The sequence below is a fragment of the Vombatus ursinus genome, unplaced genomic scaffold (genome assembly GCF_900497805.2).
Source record: "Vombatus ursinus unplaced genomic scaffold, bare-nosed wombat genome assembly UNPS02000582.1, whole genome shotgun sequence".
NCBI classification, from domain to species: domain Eukaryota; kingdom Metazoa; phylum Chordata; class Mammalia; order Diprotodontia; family Vombatidae; genus Vombatus; species Vombatus ursinus.
Window position 1 is genome coordinate 405253 of NW_020940360.1, and position 21620 is coordinate 426872.

Sequence of the window (21620 nt, forward strand, 5' to 3'; positions counted from 1 at the left end):
GTAAGGATGTTGTTCAGAGAATTCTAGATAATCTGAGATGTAGAAGAGCCTTAAAAATCATCTACTTCATAGGTTCTAAGCCCTTTTTTGCTTCATGGATCCCTTTGCAATCTAATAAAGACCATGGACAAATTTGTGAGAATCATTTCTCTAAAAGGCATTAGAATATGTAAGATTAAAATGGAAACAAACTACAGGGAAATACATTTATAAAAATATTTAAGTCCATAAATTTCAGTTTTAAATGCTCTGAACTAGGTCCATCAATTCATTTTAAAAATAGGAAATTAAGGCAAAAAGAACTGTCATTTGCCCAAAGTCACACAGTGAACCTGAACCAAAGTTACCTGAGATGTTCTTCTCATCATTTTGTATCTGTTTCTTTTCTCCATGCAGGCAGTAGAGAAAATCATCTGCCCCTAGAACATGGCCAATCTCACTGTGGTGACAGGATTCCTCCTCATGGGCTTTTCCAACATCTGGGAGCTACAGGTCTTACATGCAATCCTCTTCTTACTGATCTACCTAGTGGCTCTAATGGGTAACATACTTATTTTCACCCTCATCTCTCGTGATGGGAAATTCCATACGCCTATGTACTTCTTCCTAAAGAACCTGTCCTTTTTAGACTTTTGCTTTATTTCCACCACAGTCCCCTAATCAATTGCTAACTCTCTAAGTCACAGCTGCTCCTTTTTTGGGGGGGGTGTCTCCCAGCTCTTTTTAAAGGTGTTGTTTTCAGCATCAGAGCTTTTTCTCCTCACAGTGATGTCCTATGACCGCTATGTGGCCATTTATCAGCCCCTTCACTATGAACTCATCATGACTAGAGGGGCTTGTGTGAAGATGGCAGCTGCTTCCTGGCTCAGTGGAGGTTTGTTTGGAGCCCTGTACTCAGCTAGTATAATCACTTTGCCCTTCTGTGGCTCCAAGGAGATCCACCAGTTCTTCTGTGATGTCCCTCCCTTGCTCAGGATCTCCTGCTCTGAAACACACCCTGCAGTTGATGTCCCTGTGGCTTTTGGGGTTGGTATAGGGCTTTTCTGCTCTATTTACATCACAGTCTCTTATAGTCACATCTTCTCAACTGTCCTGAAGATTCCAACCAGAGAGGGTAGGTCGAAAGCCTTCTCCACTTGCCTGCCCCACCTCATTGTTCTCATGGTCTTTATCACCACAGCTGTCATTGCTTATCTACAGTCACCCCAGGAATCTGTCTCACTTCTGGATCTGTTGTTGCCCATGCTCTATACAGCAGTGCCCTCGACCATGAACCCAATCATTTATAGTCTGAGGAACAAGGACATGAAGACTGCTCTGATGAAACTCATAGCCTGGGAATACTTCTCAAAGGGATTAATACCGAAGTCTTTTCCATGATAATATGACTGTGCACATACATTTACATATGCATAAACACACATTTATATAGATACAGGTATGGACATATGTATATATTTCATGTTTATACACATTTATGTTTGTGCATATATATCTTATACATATTGATATATCACTTCAATTTCTGTTTACTGACTTAAATTCCTTGCTACCATGTCCATGTCAAACTCACCAGTTTTAAAATGTTGACTCCGAGATTGTCGGGAGAATCATAACAATATGCTTTTAAAAGTATGTTCATTCTGGTCCTGAAATCAAAAGGCCATTAGTTTTCTGAAAAAAGAGTACTTAATGTATTTGAAGTTCCTCTGATCAATTTATGTCAACTGTTTTCTTAATACATAGCTGCATAGAATGACAGAAAATATTATCTGACTTGAAAACAGATGAAGCATTTTACTCAGGGTGCCACAACTTACATTGAAGCACCAAAAATTCTTCATACGTCTATTTTGCTTTACAGTTTTTTGAAAAGGTTCCACTATCCAATATTTGATCACCATAATAATAGTTAGAGATAGTTAGGAAAAACATTATTATCACCACTTTATATTTAATAATAATAATAAACATTTTCAAGATTTACAGTAAATGATGGCATTCTGATTCAAGCGTTTCATCTATTCTCGGGTCAGATAATGTTTTCTTCTATTCCATATTGTCAGTTGTTAAGTAAACAGTTGATATAAATTGATGAGAGAATCTTCAAATATGTTCTTTTCAACTAATTTTCTTTCAGAAAAGTGTTAGACTCTTGATTTAACCTTCAAATTTAGAACATAAGTACAGAAATCCAGAATTGGGAAGGACATCAAAGGTCATTCCTCTAGTCTAACCTGTACCTCAACTTGCTATCCATATAAAACATCCACAATTCATGGACATGCAAATTGCACGTGAGTATTTTCAGTCAGGGAGTGTAGCGACATGCAAAAGCCACCCATTCCACTTTTGCAGGTTTTTAATTGTTCAGACACTTTTCTCCCATTAGGCTGAACATTGCTCTCTCTGCAATTTTTACCCATTGCTCCTACTTCCACCACTCCTTTTACTACACTGATATATAGGTTGCTTGGGCTTGTTATATTGGGAACATAAAAGAGCAAATGATACACAAATAACTAAGTCAGTCATGAGTTCTAATCATACATTTAATATATAGAGCACATTTATGTATAGATACATTTAATGTATAGAATTTCATTTAAAGAGTAAGACTCTTACAAGAGCAAAGTGTAAATTGATTTGTTTATGTTGTCATTATATACAGAAAAGACATTCTTTTTGCTATTAATTTGTTATGTCAGAGACTGTAGCTTTATGTCCACTTTGGAAGAAAGTAAATACATATTCAAGACCAAACTTTAAGATGTTTAGCTAAGTCCATATATTTAAATATTTAAAGTTTCATTGAACATGTATCCCTATAGATGTCACTTAAGTAAGAAAGGGGTCTTTATATTAATTTTTCATATTCAAGTATACATCTATGTATCCATCCATCTATCTATCTACACACACACACATACATACATACAATAGGTGATACTATGGATAGAGTGCAGGGCTTAACATCAGGATGACCTAAGTTTAAATCTAGCCTCAGAAATTCCCTAGCTGTTTGATCTTGGACAAGTCACTTAATATCTTTTTGCCTGTGGATTGGTGATCCACTGGAGAAGCAAGTGGTAAACCACTCTAGTGTCTTTGCCAAGAAAACCCCATAAACTGAAGTCCATTGGGTCATGAAGAATTGGACATGACTGAATGAGTAAACAACATATATTTGATATTATGTGCAATATTTTATTAATTTACATTATATAATTATGTATGAAGACACTATATTATGTGATAACCAATATTAGAGATAGATTGATAAACAAAAGATATAATTTGCTTATTTTTTTAAATATAGTCATATCAGGGCAGCTAGGTGACATAACACTCACTAGCTGTATGACTCTGGCAAGTCACTTAACCCCAATTGCCACACCAAAAAAAAAATTATATATATATATATCTTTATTTGGGGGAGGGGGGTGGAGGGGATGGTTTTTGCACCATTCCTGAACTGTTTTCATGGCACTCCTTGTCAAGGCTTCCTATTGCTAAAAAAAATTTTTTTTTCAATTAAAAAGAAGTTATCAGAGTGAAGAAAAGGGAAACCCGCAAAACCAGCCATGGATTCAAAGACTGGCACACTAATAACTACAATATCCAAAATATCAAAGTATGTATTTCAGAATGGAGGCAATAGATAAACCCTTGTCTCTTAATCACTTAAAACACTAGAAAGACCAAGAGATGGTAAAACTGGAAGAGATTAGGTAGATGGGAAAGTATTCTCCAGCCAGACAGTAATTTAAAATAAATAGATAATTAAATCTTAGATATTGCTCTCCCTTGAATGGATTCAACAAAATTAGTAACTTCAGTCAGCTGATAGGAATCAGATGCTATGGGTTCCTCCATAAGCTGAAACTAGAATGCGTCCCACACTTGAAAGTGACAAAAGAAAGTGGGGATAAAAGTAACCGTATTCTTAGCCCCCATTGTCGATTTGAAATTTAGTAATCTTAAGACTCCATATATTCTTCAACAAACTTCACCAGGATTTGTTGAGAATTACTTTTGGTTTTCTTTTCTTTCACTTTCCTAATGGGGCTGTTTGCCATATAGCAATATAAATAATGTTTGACCATTAGATATCAGTAATCTCTCTTACTCCCAATAATAAATCACTGCCTGAAAACATATGCTAACTTGAATTCATCGAGGGCAGCTAGAAGCTCCCTTATATTATTCCTGTCACAGTCTTTTCTCTCAAAGAACTCATCTTCAAATAAGGGAAAACAACCAATTACAGAATTCATATGCAAGAGATGAAAAGAACTAGTGGTCCTTAGATTAGAAAAATAAGATAGGTGGTAAAACATCTTTTTTACTGTTATTTCCATTTATAAAACCGTATCTATTTCTGATATCACACCATTTGACAGTACAAAGGATGTTTTTTTCTGGATAATTGGTAGCTATGGCCACTGAAAAAACACATGGAAAAGGAGTTGCCGGGTTTCCCATCCACAACTGTAATTCCCTGGATGGCAGCTGTAGGGACTGGGCTTGAATCAGAGGTGGTCTAGTGTGATACTATTTCTAGGATAGTTGGGCTCAAATTCTAGGACTGCCTCTATCCAAGTTTGACAGTAACAATTGATTGATGCAGCGGTGGTAGTTTGACTTGCCTGGCACATGAAGTCTCCTATCTTTCCCTGTACTTTCCTGCTTCAGATAGACTGTATAATCAGTTGCAAAAATTTCCCCTTTGTTTGATTCCTTCTCTCCATTCACACAGGTATCACCTTAATTCAGGCTTTCATCACCTCTAGCCTAGATTACTGCAATAGTCTCCTACCAAGCCTCCCTGATTCAAGTCTCTCATCACTCCAGAACATTCTGACCACTACTGACAAAATAATTACACTAAGAGCAAATCTGACCTGTCACTGTCCAACTCAATCAATTCTACTAGCATCCTATAGCCTCAAGTATCAAATACAAACTCCTTTATTCAGCTTTTAAAGCACTTTAAGAATTGGCCTCACAGCAATCTTTCCTCTTTAAACATTACTCCTTATCCCACACACTTTGATCAGCTGAATTGACCTTCACTCTGTTCCCCAGATCCATGCCTTTACACCGAACATACTACATGTCTTAAAGGCAATCTTTCCTTACCTCTGTGCCTCAAAGACTCTCTTCTCTTTCTTTATGATACAAAACAAGCAACATTTTCTGAAGCCTTTTCTAATTTCCTTCATCTGCTGGTGCACTCTATCACAATATATCATGTATTTAATGACCATTTGTAATTTGGTATCACCATCTTTAGAATACAAGCTTCTTCGGAGTAGGGGTTGCCTCTTTCCTTGCACTTGTATCCTTACAACTGGAGTAGTTCCCCTTGCACATAGTAGGTATACAATAAATGTTTCCTGAGTAACTGATTGATTCTCATCATTTCTCTTGCCTTCTAATCTACCTGAATTTTAATGGTTGTCTTTGTGGGCTACAGCCAAACCTGTTGCTTCTATATCCTCTTTGAACAATGGGAAGAACTTCAAGTTTCTAAAATATCAAGCTTCCTCTCTTCCTCCTATCCAATGTGGCATTATTTCTTTTGTTGTTCTTCAATTTCATCTTTCTCAGAAAAGCCATCACAGGTGAAAAGGAAATATTCTCATCATCATCTTAATTATAAAACACCAACTACTCAAAAAAGAAGCAAAAAAAAAAAATTACTAGATTATTGATTGGAGGAGAGGAAAACTCGTGTTATAGATAATGATTATTCATTGAGGAACCCCTAGATAAGCTTTTAAAAACTAAGAAGTTAAAATAATATACATCTTCATCAATGTAGGAGAACAAAAATATGACTCTACAAATCATCTGTATTTTCCTTTGAAACTAACAGGCTTAAGGGAAATAAGATCAATATTAAAGATTTCTTCAAGAATTATATCCCTTTGAGGCAGTTAAGTGGCACAATGGATAGAGCACCAGCCCTGGAGCCAGGAGGACCTGAGTTCAAATCTGGCCTCTGACACATAACACTTAGTAGCTATGGGACTCTAAGCAAGTCACTTAACCCCAATTGTCTCACCAAAAAAAATATAATAATAATAATTATACCTCTTTGAATTAATTTTCCCACCTATTTATCTTCCAAAACCACAGTTCATGCTCAGATGTCTACAAATGTAGTTGAAAAGAGCAAGGGTTTCCATGCATTCACTCAAGGTAACCATGCATATCTGATATAAGAAAGCCTTTTTTTCATCGAACTGAAAATAGGGCTAGCAAAAGAACTCACAGTAGGTCACAGATAATAGATACAATTCTCTCACCTCTCTAATGAGTGGTATTTTTTCCTTGGCCTTACAGAGTTGTCTAAATTCACAGTAGGGTAAGTGGATACAAGATGGCAGAGTAGCAGGAAGAAATATAGTGAGTTCCATGCCAAAATTCATCCAAATATAATAGAAAATACACTAGATAAAGCCTTGATCAGGAAATCCAAGAAAAAAAAATCATAATGAGTCTTTTGTCCATTTCAGGTCAGTACAAACAACCAGGTCTATAGACACTGGGGTAGGGGTTTGGCCAAGAGCACTCAGCATAGAGCATTCCAGCATCCAGGGACTTTGTCCAAGAACAATACAAGGTCCCAGACTCATAAGATCGTGACTTTGTGCAAACTACGGGATTAGGCACCAACTAGCAGCTTTGTTGCCTACTTCCTGGTTCTGGGTCACAAATCCAGGTTCACTGAGTACCTCTACCCAAGGCTAAGAATTAGTCACAGGCCCTAGCCGGTGCTCCCTGCAAGGAGGAAGTTGAGAAGCAAGCAGCACAGTGTGACTGGTATCCTAGGGACAGAGCTGGGTTTCAGTTCCAGTTTCTAGCCCAATATGAGGCCTGTAGAGGAATAAGTGGGGTAGGAGCCCCAGGCTAAAGGGAATTCTATAGCTCCGTCACTCTAAGCCAGCAGAACTTTCTGGCTTAATGACAGGAACTGAGGCCAGCAGCAATTTACTACTGCTCAGACAAAAACCATCATCAGGAAATTTCAGAGCTCTAATTAGTGCTCAGGATAATGATCAGACTTTGCCTTGTATCAGAGCACTTTTTGAACACTGAAAGCTCACAGGCCCCAGGCCTGAACCATCACTGAGAGCCTGAAATAACACAACACTCAATATATCCCCAAGAAAACAACAAGAGGATCAGCTCAGACATTCCCTCCAGAAGTACACAGAGCCTAACCCTAACATAAAGCTCAAAGATAGAAAATAGGCTGGAAAAAAAATGAGCAAGTAAGAATCCCTCTAGAAAAAGCTGTTATGGTGACAGGGTTATTCAAGATACAAATCCAGAAGAGGTGATTACTCCAAAATATCAACAAGCGGAGACTCAAGGAAAAACACAGCTTGGGCACATATTTGACTAGAATTCCTTAAACAATTACACAATAATTTAATTTTTAAAAATAATTTTATAAACGGTCAGAGTACCTTGCGGGGGAAAAGATGGGAGTTACGGAAGAAATAATTGGAAAAGGAATTAATAGCTTGGTGGGAAGTACAAAACCTTGCCAAAACAACAAACTCCCTAAAAATTGGAGTGGATACATTTCTACTCAATGACTCCATGAAATAAGAAATGTTAAAACAAAGTCAAAAATCTAAAAGACAAAAAGAAAAACATGTAGAGTATCTAATAGTAAATAACAACTAACCTGGAAAATAGATCAGAGGGGAAAAAAAATTTAAGAATCACTGGACTGTTTGAAAGCCATAACCACAAAAAATAAATAAAATAAAATAAAGAAGGTAATATTTCAAGAAATCATCAAAGAAAAATGCACGAATCTCTTAGAACTAAAGGGCAAAGTAGAAATAGAAAGAATCTGCTATTCCTCACAGAAACTCTAAAATGAAAATTCCCAGGAACATTACAACCAAAATTCAGACTTTTAAGGTCAAAATTATATATATATATATATATTGCAAGCATCCACAATGAAAGAATTCAAGTACAATGTACTCACTGTCAGCATCACACGTCATTTAGCAGCCACAACCATAATGTAATGAACAACTTGGAATTTGATAGTCCAAAAGCAAGACAAGACGATAAAAGGGATGAGAAATGAACTTTTTTTTAAATTGAAGACTTCCAAGCCTTTTTAATTAAAAGACCAGAGCTGAGTAGAAAATACTCTGAATTTCAAATGTAGAAGTTAATAACAATGTAAAAATGGAAACACAAATGAAAAATTATAAAGGACTAAACAAAGATGAATTGCCTATACTCTAATATGGGGAGATGATAAATATGTACCCACTGATCCCTATTATCTGAACCAGTGGTCATAGAGGGACTCTAATGAGACAGAGGGCCTGGGAGTAGTTCCCTTGTGTCTGATCACCTAAAAAGACGGATAGAAAAAGTAGAGAAAAAAAGGATGAAGAACAGGAGACAGAGAGACAAAGCTTAATTAAAATTATAAGCAAGCAGCATAGACATGTAGACAAGAAGATGGGTTGGGGGAGTAGCCGGCATTTCAATCTGAAGGGAATGGGAGGGAGGATAGAAGGGAGTAAGGGAGAGGGAAAGAGAAAGAAAAACAGACAGATTAAAAGAGGAATTAGGGATTAGTCCTGAACAAAACAAACTCTACCAAAGGAAGTATAAAAACACCTATCATACTTTTTGAAGTGACAAAGAATTGAAATCTGAGAGGAGTGCCAATCAATTAGGGAATAACTGAACAAGGTATGGAATACAAAAGTGATGACATCAGTTGGTGTACCTAGAACTGAAGTGGAGGAGACTCTCCCGCTATCACTGCTACTGCCACCACTGCCTCTGCTGCCACCTGTGCTCCTTTGGCCTTGGACTCCTCAGAGTCTCCAGCATAATGAAGGGTTATAGAGAACCATACCAAAATAGAGAAAATTGGGGAAGTCACCTATAGTATATAATTACCTAAATACGAGAATCAACAAAAAACTGTGGGTCAGTGAAGAAAATCAGATTACAGAGTGAGAAGGACATCCAAGTAGTGCAATTCGAGAAATTTTGTTCTTGAAGGAACGTCATCATCATAACATTGCCAGGTTTCAAGATGTACTTATGCAAGATGCAACTAGACTCTACCTCATTTTTTAATTCATTTCCATGTACTTCAAGAAATACTGGGATTCTATTCCTCCTAGCCAGCATATGGATTCTTCACCCATTAAAAGTTATGTATACCAAATCTTACAATGCACTGCCTTTTGTTACTCATGAAGAGTTCCTCACAGAGACTTGAAACCTCAAAATCTATTAATAAATGATAAATGAGTAATTAAGCTAGCTAATTTGTATTTGCATGGGCCTTTCCATACCTATACACATGAGGTGGTAACATTGTGATACAGATCTCTAGATGTATGGCTAGGGTCTGCTAGATATTCTAATCCAATACACATTTGGAGTATAGACAGCTAGGTGGCACAGCAGATAAAGTGCCAGGCCTGAAATCAGGAAGAATCATCTTCCTGAGTTCAAATCTGTCCTCAGTGTCCTTACTAGTGATGTAACACTGAGCAAGTCACTTAATCCTCAGTTTCCTCATCTGTAAAGTGAGCATGGGAAGGAAATGGCAAACAACTCTAGTATCTTTGCCAAGAAAACCCCAAATGGTATCCCAAGTCAGACACAACTGAAATGATTGAAAACAAAAACAATTTTTATTGAAATAGCAACCAACAAGATACTTTTCCATGGTGAAATTGATCAGAATTGATCAGAATCAGAAAGCCTTGAATCTTCAGGGCTTTGTGAACTTCAAATTAAGTATAGCCAGAAGTCAAATTGATGCAGAATTATAAAAATACACTCTCCAAGTGAAAACCAGGAAGCCAGACATCACATATCAAAAACCTGGATGAAAAAGGCATAGATTTGCTCTCTAAAATGTTGGTCAATGATCCTGCAAACAAGTTTCTGGCAAAATGAATCATCCATATATTAATTATCCAAATAATCAGACTGAAAAGTCTAGCTGTCCAACTAAGCATTTCAAGGGGTTTCCTATCAAGAATGAATAGTCCTCTTGTACTATTCAACTCTGCCAATATTTGTCTTTATATTTGTGTTTCCTTTCCTTGTGGTAAAATTGAAGCTGTCCTGTTTTGCTACGGTGCAGCTTAAAAACAGTAAATATCATTATAATGCATAAGGCGCTATGTAAAGCTGGCAAAAACAGTCATCTTGTTTTCTATAAATTTATATAGTTATATAAATATAGAGTTTTCTAAAACTGTAAATTCAGCATTGATGCGCAGGGCATGAGGGAATTGGAGTTAATTTTAAAATGATATTCTCCTAGAGTTTTTGCATGTTTGAGATATTATGTAGGAACACAAATTACACCCAAATTTTGTTATATTACAAAGCATCTTAAAATCTTTTGTTGTGTATTACATGCTTAAATTGAATTTCAATTGCCTATAACAATGTGAAATTTAAAATAATCTCAACATCAAAATGAACCACAATGAAGAGGAAATAGGGATAAAGGATTCCAAATAATATACCCAATTAAAAGTCTAAAATGCACTAATTAAGTTTAGACAATATGTGTATTGGGATACAACGTGCACACATGCACATCTATCTGATGGATTTCTATTTTATAACTCAGAATAATAGAAATGATAGGAACTTGGCAGCAGGCCTCACTGCTTTATAAAACTGAACATGAGGGCATGCTAAAGTATCATAGCTAAATTTTGTAGCGAAAGCAAAGGCTACCATATGGGAAGAACATGTAGCTAATTCACCAACTATGCTGTTGACAGTTTTAACTAAGAAATTATTTAAATGAATTTCCAGACTTTGAGTAGAGGTGTTAATGGGAAGGAGTTGGCTGAGCATATAGTTTAGTGTTGTGAAATTCAAATGTTTACAGAGTATAATCACCATTTCATCATTAGTTGCATTTAACAAAGTACAGTATCTTAACCAAAACAAGTATTTTTGAAAATGAAATGCATATGTAAATAGAATAATGCCAGTAGGATACTGTGTTTATGTTAGTTGTTGTTTAGTCATGTATGTCATTATCTATCTCTTTGTGACCCCATTTGGTGCTTTCTTGGCAAAGATACTGGAGTGGTTTGCCATTTCTTTCTCCAGCTCACTTTACAGATGAAGAAACTGAGGTAAATAGGATTAAGTGACTTGACCAGGGTCATACAGCTATAAGTGTCTGAGGTCAGATTTGAACTCAGGAAGATGAGTCTTCCTGACTTTAGGCCCTGAACTCTATCCACTGTGCCACCTAGCTGCCTTTTGCTGAAGTGAGGGACCAATTAAGATTATAAAACATAAATTTGTAGTGTACCTACTCAGTAGAGTTTTGTAACTTTGTCCAGTACTATTCCAGCAGCACAAGAGTAAGATAAAAGGAGGCAGATAGCAGGAGTAATCTTGGGTTGGATTAGGTGGATGTGATCTGCAATATAAAAGGCAGTAAGTGATTCAAGAAAAGGAAATAATAGAGTTGATTTGGTTAACCACAGGGTATCAATTGGAAAGGGAAGAAAGTTAAATCAAAACAGGGTTGAAAGTTGGGGAAAGTACTGAGAGGCGCAGGGAATAAAGCTCCTGATGAAGACCAAGAAGAAATTGAAGAAGAATAAGCCATGGTAAAATATGGGCATTCTAGTTTTTAAAAATAGAGAAATTTATTTGAAAGCATGGCTCTTAAAACCAATATTTGAGATTTCAAAAGGTCTTTATGTTGAGAAAAAAGACAATTCCTCATCTTGTTGAGGTTTAGAGGTTCAGAGGTGCTGGGACCCCAAAATCACAACACATGGGTTCTGCCCAAAAGAATTCAACCCAAGCCTTCTTTCAGCCAAAGACAAGGATTATCAGAACATCCATCATATTGGGTAGACTCTTAAGGAGTCTGAACATTAAGCTATTGGCTAGATTATAAGAATCTGAGCATCTTAATGGAGACAAGATGGACCTTATATACAGAAAGACTAAGGGAGGGATCTAGGAGTGGCCAAGTAGTCTATGAGGTAATAGAACTCCAGGAACCTGGACCATGTGGCCGAGGGAGAATGAAACCTAGATAGAATTAAGGGTGGAATTAAGGCCTGAGGCCATAGGGAGGTAAGACAATGGAGGGTTAAACTAGGTTAAGGATAACAGAGAATTGGGAGATTGGGTGTAGCCACAATGAAAGGCCAGTTGATGGGATTATAGCCTCAGGAGAACTCTTGGCCATGTGGGAAAGTCCAGGGTTTTTCCTTTTTGGGGTCTAGATCCCATCCTCATCAATCCTACATTTGGGTTGCCCATTTCAGTTTCTGTGTGTTTGCTCATTCCATGTATATAACATTGTCTTCCAGAATAATTTTGTCTATTGAAATACTATGTACATACCCTCTAAGAACTACCTTACCCCATCCCCAAAGCATAAAGCCATCCCCGATAATACCAGTAAGAAGTTCACCCTCACACATTGTTCTCATCTCATGCATTTATTCCTTGATACTTTGAATTGTAATTATTTGCACATAGACACACAGATAGGAAGACAGACAGACAGACAGATAGATAGATAGACAGACAGATAGACAGATAGCTCTCACAAGCAGAACTTGAATGGAGCTCTCTATACTTAACAGTAAGTGGACAAGGAGTTGAGCTCAGAATTGAACAGGAGGAAGCGAGCTAATGAGATTGCCTTTGGTAGATTGCAAAGTCATTTTATTGCTCCAAAGTATCTCTCTGAATAAAGATAGGTCTGCTCGTCTAGCTGTCCCTCCTCTCTCCCCCTCTTATCTCTCTCTGTCTCTGTCTTTCTCTGTCTCTCTTTCTCTCCCACTCACACACTCTCACACACACACACACACACACACACACACACCCCCTTCCTCTCCTTCCTGCTCCTACCATATTCCTCCAACAACTGTGAAAGAGATTCCACAATCATTATGACTCCAATTAGAGAATATCCTATATCCTTTACCCATTAAAGGTATCCTTTACTTCACATAGATATAACCTGGAAATTCTGAAAAACTCAGAGATAAATCCTCTTTATTTCTGGAATTTAGTCTGCATTGGAGAGAGATGCCTTCCTCTGTACACCAACAAAGTCAGACTGTATCCTGAAAGCACATGAAGATTTGTCCTTTTCATCTCTGGAATGTTTGGGGACATGAGTTCATGAAACGTTCAACTACTTTGGTCCTTCTGGATGAGATGTTTATACATTTCTTATGTTTCTAGAACTCATGCTACTGGGTACTCCAGTCACCAAAAAAAAATTTTTTTCTCAGTGATTCACAGGAAATTGTCAAGGTCTGTCTATTTCTGTCATTTCTCTAGGTACTTTGATATTTTTGTTCACCATAGTGTCTGAATATATACTAACTCCCTCAGTTACTCAGTGAGCTATCATGAGTAGAAAAGATTTTAAAAAGGAAAAGAAATTCAGGAAAACCAACATATCAATCATACGTAATAACATAAGCAACATTCTACAACTGTTACACAACTCTGGAAAAAAAAAGTAGAAGCCAATGCTTTTTTTTTTTACAGGTCTTCTATGGTGACAAAGAGTATTCATTATAATTACATAGTACTCAGTTCAATTTTGTTTATTATTTCAATGAATACTGATGTAATTGAATACAGTTTTCCTGGTTCTGCTTTCTTTACTCTGCATCACATCCTAACAGATCATCTCATGCTTCATAGCCATAATTTCTTATAGTGTAGTAATAGTCCATTATACTCATTTACAACATTTTTTAACCATTCCCTAACTGGACACATACATACTCTAGAATTCCTTGCTACCACAGAAAGCACTGCCATAAATATTTTTATGTATATGTGTGACCTTTCTTTCTATCTTTTGCCTCCACAGAATACATGCCTAGACAAGGAACATCTTTGTCAATGGATATAACCAATTTGTTGATTCTACTTCAAGGTCTTTCCCATCTCTCCCATCTCACAAGTAACTACTCTAGTTCAATCCCTTGTCACCTCTCACCTGCAGTACTAAAACATCCTGCTACTTAGTCTTCCTGCATCTAGACTTTTCTTCTCCAATTCATACTCCACAAGGATGCAAAATTGCGTGGAGTCCTTAAAAAAAATCCGACTGTGTTTCTTTCACTTTCTTTCACTCCCAATTATCCACTAAGACTGGCCATGTGGTCCATCCTTCTGTTTCATTAGTAATGAGCTGACTGTGGGCAGAAATTATTGGTGGTTCCCTCCAGGGACGGAAAACCCAGGACTAAGGAAAGTTTCTGTCTTCTGAGTCTACCCAGAGCCAAAGTGAATTGTTTTACCATGCATCCCACATCCAGAATTCCTCTAAAGTTTTATCCTCAGAACTTGATGAGCTATTATTTAAGAAGTGGGAAGAAAACATTCTGTGGGAACTGTATTATTACTCCACTTTATCAGTTCAAGGGAAGAATCAAACCATACATTTTCTAGAACTGTAGATCTAAAATCTAAAATATCATTATGTTTGTATCAATTCTACGTGTGAGGGGTTTCCAAAAGTTAGGAGATAAGCAAATGCATAGTCACTTGGCAGGTGTTTTATACATTAATTATGCATTGTTCTCTACTTCTTATATGCTATTTATTTGCTTAGTAATTCTTTGCTAAAAGTAAATATTAAAGTATCAAAGTATGTATGTCTGCATCTATGAAGAGCCAATTCCACTAAGCCAATGCCTCTTAAATGCAACAAATTTAAAAAATGAGATTCCCAATCAATGGATGGAGGATCAGAGCTAAATTCTAATTGGTTAGGTCTGCAAATTCACACATCTCTTGACACCAAGATAATGTCACCCTGGCAAGAGAAATGGAACTGAATGATAAAAGAGTACTGATTCTCTGAGAGGCGTGTACAGCACAATATTTATCCAGTTCTTCCGCTCATAAAGACACCTGCAAACCACCCAGCTAAACACAGAACGCTCCAGTGGAAGGCTATTAATAACACTGGGCAGTTAAAATATATACATATATTAGTTAGATTTTGATTGTGTTCAGTGGTGCAACACTAGATATTGTCAGGTAAAACAAATCTATTTGCTATAAGGGAGGAAGACAGCTTAGAACATCTGTGAAATCACTTGCATTTACTTCTATCTAACACTTGTTCCTAATTTAGAACAGTTACTAGCTATAATACTTTAAAGTAATAAGGTAATAATAGTATTAATATAGTATATACTATATGTATACTATACACACTATATAGTAATAATATACAGTATACATACTATATATAATATATAGTAATAAGATAATGATAATAATATTGTCTAACAACAACAGAGGGAGCCAGCCAAGTGGGAGTCTCAATCTACATAGTAACAAACACCCAAACAAAGCACCCTCATCACTGACACTCTCAACTGGACAAAACATGGTATTTTCACCTGGGTATGTAACTTAGAAGTAACACTATATCTGTCTATGTCTATATCTCTATATCTATTTATAGCTATATCTATACATGAATATGTACATATATGTATATGTATATGTCTCCTACTCTTTTAGATCATCCTATTAGAAACAGAGTAATTAGAGTGCTAGACTTGGAGTCTGGAAGACCTAAATTTGAACCCTGACTGTATGTAAGGTGGATTTTGTTATTATTTTTTAAATAATAGGTCCCAGGATCCATGGCCATAACAATCTATTAGTAATTTCACATTGTAAATAATTTCTACTGCTACTGCACAGTGAGATATAAGGATGAGATAATAAAACATTTGTGCATAGTTGTGAACAGCACTTGCGTTGTGCTAAACTTGTGAGATTATTGCTGCAAATTGCCTTCTTTGTGTATTCCTCTATAAATGAAAAGAGCACTGGTCAGTAAGTGGGGATTTGGGGAATGTGCTACCTGAATGTTCTGCATGCCTTGACCTTCCTCCATCAAGGCTTGGGAGGAATGTAACAATGTAATAATATGCTTGCCTCAACCATCCCCATTGAGGCACAGGGGGGAATGCACAAGCTGGAACGTTGTGTGTGCCTTGATCAGCCCTCGATCAAGGTTTAGAGGATACATAGGAGTTGTGCTCGCTGGCCCCTGCAGAAAGAGTAATTAGGAGAAGCTGCAGGAGTTGGTGCTCCCATTATCAGCAACCCACTTAAGAAGAACACAATAGAATAAATTATTTAACCCCTCATTATGTCTCCATTCCTGTCCTTCTAATCAAGTAATACTATTATTACCTTATTACTTTAAATGCCCAGATCGAGTGAACCTGCTAGAAGTTGGAGGCTGGAGTTCAAAACCTCCAGTGCCTCCCACCTTACAATAGGCATAGTCAATGGCTTCTGTGTAACATTGACTCAGACAGTTATTATCTGTGTTGTCTTGAACAATTCACTTTTCCTCTCTCAGCCTGTTTCATCATCTATAAAATGGGATAACAATAGCACCCACCTTACAGCACTGTGTAAGGATCAAATGAGACAATGTGTATAAAGTATTTTGGAAACTTTAAGGAACTATGTAAATTTTCACTAGTATTACTTTTACTATTATTGTTATTATTATTAATTATACCTGCATCCAAGTGCCTGCCCCTAAAACAGTGCAGCACCCATGCTCAGGGACATCTTAGGCTCTAAATTCTTCCTACCAATGCTTGAGAAATAGCACACTATCTCTCCCACAATAGTCTAGCTGTGGGCCTTATTTAGGGTTTTACATGTATCTGCTATGACTTTTGGTATCCAAGACCGCAAGATAATGAAGCTGATATATTTATTCATGTGAAATGTGCACTCAGAACAAGGATCAAGTCGGGTAGCTATCAGACTTGATGCTTTCCCTTCCCAGAAAGATCACCTTTCTGAGTGGCAGTGACATTAGACTCTATTTTGTTTTAAAAATGACTTTGAGTGACCATCATTTTGACTATTACAAATACACAAATTAAAAATAAAGGACATATGAAGAAAGATGTTACCTACATCCAGACAAAGAATTGAAAAATAGATGTGTGGAATAATTTTAAATATATGCTTGTGTGTGTGTGTGTGTGTGTGTGTGTGTATGTATGTATGTGTGTCTAATGGTAGCCATCTCTATGGTGGAAGGGAAGAAAAAGAAAGAAATTTACATGATAACTTTACTATATATTTAAAAGGAATAGCTAGTTGTATATAACAGATTTACAGTTTCATGTGCAATTGTCTTTCTATTATACTATATTATAGAAATGCTTGTTTTATTCCATAAATTAAAAATAATTTTTTTAAAAAAAGGAAATTTTGTAGGAGTCTGAAATTAAGCTAGAAGGCTATTTTTTTCCACTCTGCAAGAGACATATTGTTGTCAAGCTGGAAGACAGATAGATAGATAGATAGATAGATAGATAGATAGATAGATAGATAGATAGATAGATAGATAGATAGATAGATAGATGATAAATAGACAGACAGAGAGAGACAGACAGATAGATAATCTTTCCAGTGAGGAAATCTACCTCATAAAATGGAACTAAAATTTTAAAAACTGTTGGTGAGTTTATGGGATTAGAGCAATGGTGGGAATATTCTCATCAAGCTTGGAAGTTTGGTGAATCATAATTTCATGATCCCAGAAATCTCTGACAAATCAACCAAAACTTTACATCAGAGTCATGGAACCCTCTCTATGGAGAGTAGTGAAGGTATCCTAAGAACATTTCTAATCCAATTCACCCTTGTCATTGTGTCCGAGGATCATTGATTTGGAAATGGAAGGGAACTTGGACAATATCCTAGTTCAGAAGTGTCCAACTTACCACCTGTAGCAAAACTCCTACGTGCAGGCCATAACCAGATTAAAATATAATTGAGAAATCTTTAATGAAAAAAATAAAAATATAATACAACCTGAAACAGAATTTAAACCAAGATTTTCCTCATTCCAAAGTTAACATTATATCAATTATTCCACATTGCCTCTCATTTCCAAAAATTTAATCAGTTCTTGGGGTTGTCATATTTTTTCCTCACACTATTCACAAATACCACATTTTAAAAACTGTCCCAAATTGCTGATGAGTAGAGCTTTCACTGAAGTAGAAGAAAGAGCCCTGGACTTAGAGTGAGAACCAGTTAGATTTTAGTCCTGTCTTTGTCAGTTACTAGCAGTAAGATAATGTAAAGTCACTGGAATTTACTGAATATCTATATCCTCTCCTATAAAATGGTGATTAATATATTTCCTAGCAACGCCATTGAGTTACTGTGTGGTTCAAATGAATTAATATATGTGAAGATCCTTTGTAACTATAAGACATCATACAAATATAAGAAATTACTAGCCACAAAGCTCACCTAAACCTGTTGTGAATTCTTGTTATCTCTAGTCAAAAAGGTGTTCCCTTAACTCTACCTTTTTGAAAGATCACTCTCTGCTCACATAGAGCAGAGTTTGTTAGCCTAATCTATTGGTTGAGTTAAACTGCTTGTTTGCTTGATTTCGCATACATTAACTAAAATAACTAATAGTAGCATAGCATAATAGAAAATTGATCTAGAAATCAGGAAGACCTGAGTTCATGTCCTATCTCTGACACAGACTAGCTGTGTGACCCTTAGCAAGTCACCTAACCTCTCTGTGCCCCTGGAAGTTCTCTAAAACTGTTTGCTATAGGCAAGTTATTGCACTACACATCATAGGTCCAGACCAAACAAAGAGAGAAACCATATGACTGAGTTTATCAAATCAACTCTTTATTCTAGAATCATCCTAAAGACAATAAAGAAGTAGATGGTGAATGAAGGTAAACTGAGACAATTTGTTGTTACAATAGATGAATGCAAGTCACTGCATGGCACACGGGATGTTTTGCTAGAAATGGAAAATGGGTTTTGAATAAGGAGGCAGCTGGGTATAGTGGATGGAGTGCTAGAAAGGAGTCAGGAAAACATGAATTCAAATCCTCCCTCAGATGCTTAATATTCAAGTAACTTAATTTCATCAGAGACAGGGTTCCTTATTTGTCAGATGGTTGTTATTCAGTCATTTCAATCACGTCTGACTCTTCTTGACCTCATCTCGAGTTTTCATGGCAGAGATACTGGAGTGGTTTGCCATTTCCTCCTCCACCTCATTTTACAGATGAAGAAACTGAGGTAAGCAGGGTTGAGTGACTTGCCCAAGGCCACACATCTACCAAGTATCTGAGACCAGATTTGAATTCAGGGAGATGAGTCTTCCTGACTCCAGGCCCAGCACCCTATCCACCACACCAACTAGCTGCCTCTATCTATCAAATGGAGTTAATAATAATACCTACCTCACAATGCTGTTGTGAAGATCAAATGAGATAATATGTGTAGGGGGCTTTGCAAACCCTAAATTGCTATATAAATGGTAGTTATTATTATTATCATTATCATCATCATTATTATTATAATATACATGGGCATATTGTGACGAGAAAGAACCACCCCTGCCATGCCTTCCTTTCCTTCTCTAAAACCTAACTCCAATAAGGCAAGCCTTGATAGATGATATTTCAGAAATGTCATTGACCACTGCTAGAATGACAGGTAGAAAAATTAATACATCCCCTTTCCTCTGGCCATCAGTCCCTATCCATGGTCTGTCAAACAGAATGCCTGGACTAGAGCATTATTCTTATTCCTTTGCAATGTCCCTGACCACCCTTTGCTGACAGGCTTGGCTGGGCCATTTAGGGGAAGCATGTATATGAAGTTACTGCCAACCTCTCTTCCCTTCTCTCCCCTCTCTCCATGCCTGACAGCATGACTGAGAATGACCAAGGGTTTGGAATACTGTTCCTCTCAGTACAAATGACCAATTTGTTCTGCATTTGTGCAAAAGTTGGACCTTGGTATATGAAAAGAGGAAATAGGAAAAAATAAACTCACTGACAAGAAGGCTTTAATCATTTAATAGGGCATGGGCATGGAGATATAGGAGTATTGAAGCCCCATCACACACACAGTCACCTTCAAGCTCTAAGATTTTTAACACTAATGTGTTCAGCAGGCTTGTCTAACTGGGAGAACTCCACATCATTTGGGTTTGCATTGAAATTGAGTGACAAACCCTGCTTTGCTATTCAACTCTATTATATTCTCAATAGAAAAAGTGTCCATAAGAGCAGCATTGCCTAAGCCAGACCATATTTCTCACTAATATTTGGTCAGTTCCCATGCCCAAAGGGCTATAAAAATGTGCATACCCTTTGACCCAGCAATAGCACTTCTAGGGCTCTATCTCAAAGAGATCATACAAATGGGAAAAGGACAAACATGTACAAAAATATTTATAGCAGCTCTTTTTGTGGTGGCAAAGCATTGGAAATTGAGGGCATGCCCATCAATTGGGGAATGGTTGAACAAGTTGTGGTATATGAATGTAATGGAATACTATTGTGCTATAAGAAATGATGAGCAGGCTGACTTTGGAAAGACTTGTATGGTCTGATGCTGAGCAAAGTGAGCAAAACCAGGAGAACGTTGTACACAATAACAGCCATGTTGTGCAATGACTAATATTGATAAACTTAACCCTTCCCAGCAATACAAGGATCTAAGACATCTCCAAAGGCATCATGATGGAAAATGCTATCCACATCCAAAGAAAGAACTATGGAGTTGGAATGCAGATGGAAGCATCCTATTTGCTATTTTTTTTCTTCTGTTGTGTTTTGTTTCCTCTTTCTGGTGGTTCCTCCTGTTAGTTCTAATTCTTACAACATCACTAATGTGAAAACATGTTTAATGGGAAAAAAATATTTGGTCAGTTCCCAACTCTTCTCAGGCTTCATGTTATGTCAATAACTAACACGTTATGTGAGAAGAGGTCAGATCCTATACTCTTTGTTCTGGTCAGTCAAATAGATACACATTTAAATCAATAAGGACAAACTACGAAAGAGGATATAGGTACTAGCTACATGCCAGATGCTGCTAGACAGTATAAATAAATATGCCATCCATCATTCCAAACAAATGCTCAATGACCACTTTCTAACCAGGGGATAGGAATCAAAAAGAATGTTCCTGTCCTCAGTGTGTATTGTAGCTTACCTGAAATTTTCTTTGTGTTCTAGGACATGTTGTACAGATTACCAATAGAAAATATATGACTGGTAGCATTATTTCCTCATCTAAACAAAAGATATGCATTTATGCATGTATACATACATTTATATACATACATATCACTTCATTGATAAGACAAGCATGTCACAACACTATTCCTAATTGATATAATTATAAAATTAGATATAATCATCATTTCATGAGTCGTAGGGTGTGGAAGAGAAGTGGCTGTCTATGTGATGCCATTTAATGAGTTTAGGAAAGTTTTCTGCCCTGCTCCACCAAATATTTCTATTAAACTCTGAAATGCTACCTAAAATCCCACCACTAAACATGCATTTCTTTGACCTAACCAGCACCTACTTCAAAAGTTATAGTCTTAGAACTTGACAATAGCTAATTCAACTCCTACCTGAAGCATGAATGTCTTCTATCAAGTCCTTGAAAAGTGGCCATTTAGCTTCTACTTCAACACCTCTAGTAATGGAGAAAGTTTTCAGTCAGAG

General features: G+C 36.8%; 2 pseudogenes; both read left to right on the forward strand.

Annotated features, from left to right (window-relative positions):
- The first annotated feature begins 426 nt into the window (after positions 1 to 426).
- Positions 427 to 1380, forward strand: LOC114037279 (annotated as a pseudogene).
- Positions 1381 to 2278: 898 nt separating this feature from the next.
- Positions 2279 to 10067, forward strand: LOC114037284 (annotated as a pseudogene).
- The last annotated feature ends 11553 nt before the right edge of the window (positions 10068 to 21620 follow it).